The sequence below is a fragment of the Agelaius phoeniceus genome, chromosome 10 (genome assembly GCF_051311805.1).
Source record: "Agelaius phoeniceus isolate bAgePho1 chromosome 10, bAgePho1.hap1, whole genome shotgun sequence".
Classification (NCBI taxonomy): domain Eukaryota; kingdom Metazoa; phylum Chordata; class Aves; order Passeriformes; family Icteridae; genus Agelaius; species Agelaius phoeniceus.
Genome location: NC_135274.1, coordinates 23,187,926 through 23,196,680, shown reverse-complemented (window position 1 = coordinate 23,196,680; position 8,755 = coordinate 23,187,926).

The window sequence follows — 8,755 nt, the reverse complement described above, 5'->3', positions numbered from 1 at the left end:
ATTGACTCCTGGCCACTTGTGTGTTATCACTGATTAAAGAGCTAACAAAGTCCTGTTGTACCTGAGTGGGGCGTGCACAATGTCATGGGGAGAGCAGAGCCTGCACTGGGGCATGACAGGGCAGCCAAGCCCTCAGCAGGATTTTAAGAAGTTAATGCAGTGGTTTGCAGTTATTTCAAGTATGTTTCCTCCTCCAAGTGAAATAACAGGGCCATGCTGAGCAAATCAATTGGAAATGGTCAAATAAAAACTCTAATATTGCTATTTGCTCCCTGTTCATGGGGTGTGTGCCACCTGCCAGCACTGCCCACCTGGAGAGAGGTGTCTGGGTCTCAGAATTAACCATCAGACACTCGTGCTGTCACCTCGACAGAGTTCCAGGCTCCTGCAGCCTAGAAATTGAATTGGCCTTAACTCCTCACTTGATCTGCTGTGAACAGCTCTGATCTCTGAGGTGGGGTAAGAGAGATCTGCTCAGTGGTTAAGGAAAGAACTTCATGACTCATTACTGTACTTGTTTTCCTAGAAATATCCCCCAAGTACTTCTGAAGCAATTTGGAATAACTTAATGAAAGAACATTATGACAGAACAACATGCCAGTAAAATTATGAGTGTGCTCAAGGTATCACGACAAACACTTCCTGTCCAAAGAGGAATCACAAAAGAACTTGGCCACCTTTAGATTTTTGTATCAGGCATTTCAAAGTTCTTCTTAATAATTTTGATTTTTAACTTTGAGAGTCTGTGGTGACCTCATGAGAACAAATTAACATATATTTAATGAAAAATTACTCAAATAACTACACTACCAAAATGTCCTTCCTGCAATAAAATTTAATAGTGGTCTTACTGATATTCCTCCCAGTATAATTTTCTGGGTTTTTTTCTTTGCAAGAGGGTATGATTACTCCTATATATTCTTTAAAACTAAATAATTACAGGTAAAACACAAATGAGTATTAATGCAGATCAGTATTTAGTAGAGATGTTACACTCAAGTGTGCTCTGCTCTGGTACAGGTACAGGAACCTCAGCTTACCTGTTGGGTTCTGGGGTCCTTAAACAGCAGATCTTTCTCTAGTAATTAAGAAACAAGTAAAAATTACTGTTTGATAAACTTGCTTATTTCTCTATCTGTGGAAAAGTTACAGTAGTGGGGAGATGATAAACAATTCTCAAACAGTAAAGTTTGTTCATAGTAGCAGATCAGGGGAAGAATTTCTGTTCTACTGGATCATGCAGCAGATTTTTCTGGTGTTTCATATAAAAATAGGATAGATAGATAGATAGATAGATAGATAGATAGATAGATAGATAGATAGATAATAGTTCATTTAGGCCTTTTTCTGTTTGGAATAACACTGGGTGAAGCTCTTGGAGCATCATGCTGCAGGAAGAAGGGCAGATAAAGAGAACTGGAGATGTCTCAGTTCCTCAGTTTGCTCTCATTACACTTTCCCAGGAATCAGGAAGGGTGGCAGAAGCATCTGCCCTGTGTAAACACTGAATGTAGACAATGTAAAATGAACTGGAGAAATGGAAAACACCTGCCAGGCTTAGGTTTATGTTCCTTCCTGCAACCCCCGGCAGTTCTCACTGTGGCACTGAGCCCTCAGAGCCTTGCCCGGGCTCTCTGCAGCTCCTCTGAGGATGTAATTCTCTCCCAATGGGGTCACAGGGACAGCAAAGCAATGTTCCAGCCTCACAGCTGGCATAGAAAGCCCTGGACAACAGAAAAACCTCTTCCAGCTGCAGGTGATTGACTGGCAGCAGTTGGAAGTCCTGCCAGAATCCCTCCTGGACCTGTTGGCAGAATCAGTTCGAGTCAGCTCAGTTTGAAGAACAATCCCATTTCCTCTCCTTACCTCCCTCAGGCAGCTGCTGAGCTGGCCACCCCTTGCAGTCTCCTTGCCAAAATTTCTATATCCCCCTCCAAACATAAGCAATTTACAAAATAAAATATACCTAAAAAAAAACACCTGGAAAAAATACAACTGTGGAAAGAGTGTCAGTATGTGCACACCTGTTTCCCTCCCTGGAGAGGCCATGGTGAGGACAAAGACACCTTTTAGGCTCTGGGACACCTCAATGAGCTCTTGGTCCTGATAGGCTGGACTGTAGATGACACAGCCCAGGTGTCTGAAACGGGGACTGATCCTTCCCCTCCCTCACATCCCCAAAATTTGCCTTATCCTGACTTAGCTCAAATATTCCAACAGGGGAGTTCTATCTGTAGGATTCCCTTGAGTTCTAGAAAGGTTGTGTTTGCCTTACTTATATTTGAGTCTAGACTCTTCAAGGAGTTGTACTGGGATAAATTCAGAGTAGATTCACAAATCTGAGCCACCACAAAACCAGAGCAGGAGACAGAATCTGGAGATAATTTCCTGCTCACACTCAGTGCTCAGGACCTGCATGTCCACCCTCTGCTCCTTCTACCCTTTCCCAGCTATTCCTTTCCCAGCAGCAGTGGGAAGGGAGGGCTGTATCCCTTACTCCTTGGCTGACATTTCATCCAGCTACTTCTGAACCATTTTTAAAACCAAACCTTGAATCGTGCACGTTTGAACACCATTCTTTATTACATTCTTTGTATAAGAAAGTCTGTATCAAACATTTCCCAAGATCCAAAGCAGTTGAGATGCAACTTTACAGTGGTTTTCATGCAAGGCTTAGCACAGACAATAGTGCTGGACTCACCTTTTAGCTCTTGCTAGGAATTACAGTCTGTCCTGGGAAAGAGTCTCCACCTACTCACCAGCACTGCTGTGATAGATGTGTTGACTTTTAAATACAGCAGAGACAGATCAATTCTCATGGAGACCTTTAGTGAAGGAGTTGGTGACATTTAACTCTGCAGCCAGGCTGAGCCCAGCTCACTCCAGGGCATTCCTCAGGCTGCTGAGGTATTTTGTCTAATGAGAAGGACTCACTGATTTGATTCCCAACCTTTCTAATCAACCCCTCTCTACAGAATCAGAATAAACCAGGAGATTTTTAGCTGGTTTATTACTTTCAGGACAAGCTGATGTTTGCAAAACACTCAGATGCAAGGCTTGGGACTCTGGTTTCTAGCAAACTTCTTCAAGTCCAAGGTACTGAATTGTTGAGCATCATTTATTAGTGACTGACCAAATCCTCCCCAGGGAGAGAGAGCAGGGTGGTGTGAGGTGGTCCAAGGCACTGTGCCCTTCTCACCCAGAGCACAAGGAGAAGGGGGGAACAATCCTGTCAGTGTACGTGAACTGAGACTGAAGCAGCTGCTGAATGTTTTCAATAGACTTCCTGGTAATGGCTGGTACAATTTCATTAGGGCTTCTCATTTTATTTAATAAAGCATTGGATTATTTTATTTGTAATTCAGCAACAGGTGCAGGAAAACAAAAGGAACATTTCCTGATAGTGTCCACAAAGAGTCCATTACTGCCTGCCTGACACAGAGGCATTTGCTTTGCCATGTGTAATTTTTTTTTGTATGGGAAAATAATGATCACAGAAAAAAGAAATGTTTTGTGATAAAAGACTTTTGAGAGACAAATTACTTTAGAGTTAGCAACAGCACTGTGCAAACGGTTTCAGTGCAAGTTGAAGTAAGGAGGGAACAGTCCTGGGTAAACATTGATCCTGCTTCAGATAATGATCAAAGATTTTCTGCAGGTGGTAACAACCATTAATCCTCATCATGTACAACAGGCAAACACAGAAAAGGCTCAGCTTGTGATCCCTGGAAGTCCCCTGGAGCCTGGATCTAGTGAGGGATGGAGGTGCTTAGGAGGGAGAAACTGGCAGTTTATCTTTGCTAATCAATAAAAACGCAGAGCAGAGCCCCAGGTGACTCTCACTGGCCTTCACAGTAAATTCTTATTTTCTCTTTCTGACCTGTGAGTATTCAACCAGTAATTAGGCTGTTTGTAGGGAGTCAGAAGATGGAGTTTTGAATTCTTCACACTGAAGGTGAGATTGAAATTAAATTTCCCCCCTTTTTAGCTTCCTTTTAAATTTAAGTGCCACAACAAAATTTGCTTAAAATTGAAGTCTACCAAGAAATACTAATATACTAAAAGGTTACAAAATATTTTCAGCTCTGCTTTGGTGTTTGTGAGCAACACAAAGAGAGTTTGATCATGCCCTGCACTCCACGTTTGCTTCAGTCTTAATTTTAGTTTTGTGTTACAGTGACCAGTAAACCACAAACTGGGGTTTTTTAATTACTGGTCCATGCAATGCAGTTTTTAGGGCCTTGTTTTTACCATCTTTTTTTCAGTTCCTTGAAAAAACATTTGTATCAAAGACAAAAACCCACCTACACTGCAGTGACATCATGAGCAGCAGGAAAGGGGACACCTTGTGCAGTGACAGCACACAGCAGGGACATAAACCAAGGAAACACCACTCCTTGAAAATCCAGCAGGGCTGACACCAGCTCTGTACTGCATTTTCTGGATTTTCTCTGAATAAGCACAATTAGAATTCTGTTTTTAAAAAGCCTTCAAATTAAAATTACTATGGAAATGTGTTTGTTGTTCCTCAACAAGATCTTCCTAAGAACAAACTTCTTGCTTTTAAGATGAGCACCTCGAGTGATCAAAATGAAGATCCACCACATACTGTCTATTCTTTTAAAAGGTTCTGGAAAAATAAAACATCTTGCAAATGGTACATCAGTAAAGCATTTTTCTCTTTAGAAGTAAAGTTTGTTAAAAATAAACTTGGTTAAACAGTTTAGTGGTTACATATTCTATTAGTTAAATATTCTATTAAAATTGTAAAATCTTCATAAACTCTGTCTCTCTGAGCCACGCAGCCTTTCAGGACCAGCAGCCCCACAACCACTGCAAAACTCGGGTTGCTAATCCAGTGCTGACAAGGCACAAACCCTACCAGGGCATCAAACAGGCTCAGCCGGGCTCCACCCAGTTAAAGGCACAGCCAGGGAAAAGGGAGCCTGCAGGCCAGGCTGGCAGACTGGCACTCACCCCACAGACAAATGTGCCCCAGAGAACATTCCAAAGGGACATCCCAGTGCCCACTGCCCCCGGCCGTGGGGCCATGCTCCTCCAGAGAGAGTCACCCCCAGCCCCTCACTGGGAGAGGGAATGTTCATCATCATCATCATCATCATCATCATCATCATCATCATCATCTCTGCAGGAGTTCACAGTGTGCAGCTTTCCCCACACCTGACACCAAAATGCATAAAGAAGCATTTATCTCCCTGTCTTTGCCCACAGGGCCTGAGGTGTCCAAGATGCCAACAGAAATTGCTTGAAATGCACAGAGGTGAGGTTTAAATTTCCTCCTCTGCTCAACACAATAAAGGGACTGGTGACAATGAACTTCTAAAGCCCAGCACATCTCAAACAGGAAGAGCAGGGGGAAAGTAAAGCCTGAGCTCTAGCTGCACAGGAAGCACAGCCCACACCTCCTTGTAAAGGCGTTTATTCATTATTTGCACCTACCCCTGTCTGAAGGAAACCTCCTGTTTCAGGCAGCAGCAACATGTGGGGACTCTGCTGGTCCCTGCTGCTCTTCCTCAGAGACTTCAGATACCCATGGGGCTGCAGTGCTGAGCTCCAGCACAGCAGGGAGGACAGGGTAGAGCCCAACACCCGCTCAGTGAGGAGAGTTTGTTCAGTCACTGCTTCTTTCAGAAAATTATTGTTAGATTTGAAATTAGAGGTCGTTGTGGTGCGTTTTTATATTTTGTAATATTTTGAAGTAGTTTTTTTTTTGTATTCCCATATTTTTCCCAAATGGTTTATCCCAAACTGTACCCCCCTCCCTTTACCTGTGTTATCCCTCTCCCGGGATGAGATCATCCCCAAACCCCCACCCTGGCTCTCTGTCAATCACTCAGATCCCATCCCCTCCATGCAGAAGTTTCGGTCCAAGTCGTCCAGTGATCAGCCAGAGGCCAGGGGTCAGCCCCCAAGCCTTGCCCCATACGCTGTCCTAAATGTCCATCCCCCAGTGCCCATCCCTTAGGGTCACTTAATGGTTGGTAAAATGTTATCTACTTTGGGTTTCCACCTCCCCTTTAAATGTGACCTTGGCACATCTCCCGGGGCTCTCGGCAGGAGCCCCCTGAGGTGCAGGAGCTGCTTTGGGATCTTAATAAAACCTTGGATTAACCCCTGCTAAGAGTCGGCCCTTTCTCTTCTACCGATGTCTCTGGTGTCTCTTGTGCTGCACAGGCGCCCAGCCCAGGTGCCCTCAGCACCCTCGGGGCACACACAGAGAGTGTCTCCCTGCCAGCCCAGGTGCCCTCAGCACCCTCGGGGTACAGAGAGTGTCTCCCCCCAGCCCAGGTGCCCTCAGCACCCTTGGGGCACACACAGTGAGTGTCTCCCTGCCAGCCCAGGTGCCCTCAGTACCCTCGGGGCACAGAGAGTGTCTCCCTGCTGTCAGCCCAGGTGCCCTCAGCACCCTTGGGGCACACACAGAGAGTGTCTCCCTGCCAGCCCAGGTGCCCTCAGTACCCTCGGGGCACACACAGACAGTGTCTCCCTGCCAGCCCAGGTGCCCTCAGCACCCTCGGGGCACACACAGAGAGTGTCTCCCCCCAGCCCAGGTGCCCTCAGTACCCTCGGGGCACACACAGAGAGTGTCTGCCCCCAGCCCAGGTGCCCTCAGCACCCTCGGGGCACACACAGAGAGTGTCTCCCTGCCAGCCCAGGTGCCCTCAGTACCCTCGGGGCACTAAAAGTGTCTCCCCACCGTGTCGGGGCTGCCCCCCGGTCTCTGCCCACTCGGGACTGGCCCAGGGCTCCTGAGAGGCTCTCAGAGGGACTGAGACAAGAGGTGATCCTTTTTTCTTGTTGCTTTCCCCTAAGGAAAGGACCAGCAGGAAACAGGAAAGCTTCTTTCCATTGAGTTGAACAACAGAACCCAAAATGTGAGCAATCAGCAGCAGGAAACAGCCCTGAAGAAGGAAGGAAGCCTCGATGGAAATATCTTGAACACACAACACAGAACCACTGCATGAGCTTTTAACACACAGCTTTTACAAGAGATTCTTTGTATTATTTCATGTACCCCCCTCCTCAAGGAGGAATCTCCTGTCTTGTTTTTACACACAGCTGCCTCCATGCAAATAAACACTAATTCCTTAAAGCTTTGTATTGCTGCTCATGGAGAGAAATGCAGCCTCTTTAACCAAGCAGGATGGCTCAAGACATTATTTAGCACATGGTGCTTGTCAAGTACCTGCAAGTTTTCCTGTGAATGAAGAGGCAGCCATTATCCAACGTGAAGTGAGCTCCTGACTTAGCAAGGACCTGCCAGCACCAAGCCCTGTATTTGATTTCCAGGATATCCCATCTTGTAGCATCATTTCTCTGGGATGGAAGATGAGATACAGCACTCAGGAGCAGAAAACAAGAGTCATCAGTGAGTTAAAAGCAAACTTTCTAGCAAGCCCAAGGTTGTGGAGGAGAAAAGGGAAGCTGAGAAGGAGACATAACACAAAAAGGGGATGTAATGTGGGCAGAACTGTGCTCTGTGGTCCCCACTGAGGAACTCTCCTAGAAGGTTCACTGAGCACAGAGCTGACACAGTCTGGAGGTCACACACTCATTAGAATTTTTATCAGCAGAAAAAATGGCTAAACTGTCCCTGTCCCTCCTGGTTCCCCCTTCCCAACATCCAGGCATCTCCTCACACAGGCCTGTGCAGCAGTCAGAAAGAGAGACATGAACAGAAACAAACCCAGACGTCCAAACAGTTCATTTGCTCCCACTTTCATTGCTTTGCCCTGGGTTAGAACTAAGAAGAAAACAACTATGAAAGCATCAGTGTTCAGATATTGTGGGTAGACTGGGTGCTCAGAAGTTGCAATACCTCTGTCAGGTGTAAACATTTTCTTATTATACTCCAATTTGTGCAACAGTCCTAATAAACACTGTGTGGATAAACAACTATGGTCAGCATGAATGCTGCTGAAGATTACTTTAAGATGTCAGGTTTTACAGAGTACTGATCATCTTGTTTTTCCATAAAAAACCCCAAACCTAACAAACTGCAGAACTTTTTTCCCCTTCAAGTTCTTTAAACCTTAAGATGAACCATGGAAGGGGAGAGGAGAAGGGCAAGAAAAAACATAGGGGGAAAAAAAATCACAGCTTACATCTGAATTTCATTCTACAGAGTTAGTTGGTTTTGGAAATCCTGCCAGCCACTTGATTCTTTTGTACACACAGCTACATCAAACAACACCCACTGTGTGGGCACAGGGCTTCCCAGAGAGAGCATCCTGTGTTCCCTGCCATGCTGGGGGACCCAAGGGCTCCTGCTGAATTGCCATCATGCCCCTCCATCACCTTTTCTCCCCACACACATTGTACATTTAGAAACCAAATATTTATCTGCCACTTTTACAAGGATCTGGGCATCCCACCGTACTGCTCTCAGCACTGGGGCACCACGAGGCTGCTTCAGCTCCCATTGCTAGGGGATCAAACACAACACACAGAACCTGCTCCCCAGGGCAGTTATTTTGTGTTATATGTACTGTGTGTCATACAAGCTCTGTGTGTTATATGTGTTATTTATGGGTGCTAAATGTTATGTGTTCCATGTGCTGTGTGTTATATGTGTTATGTTTATGTGTGCTATATGTTATGTGTTATATGTTATGTGTATTATATATTTTCTTAATAGCTGTTACATATTATATATGCTCTGTTTTCTTCTCTAAGAAGAAAACAACTATGAAAACATCAGTATTCAGATACTTGTGGGTGGACTGTGTGCTCA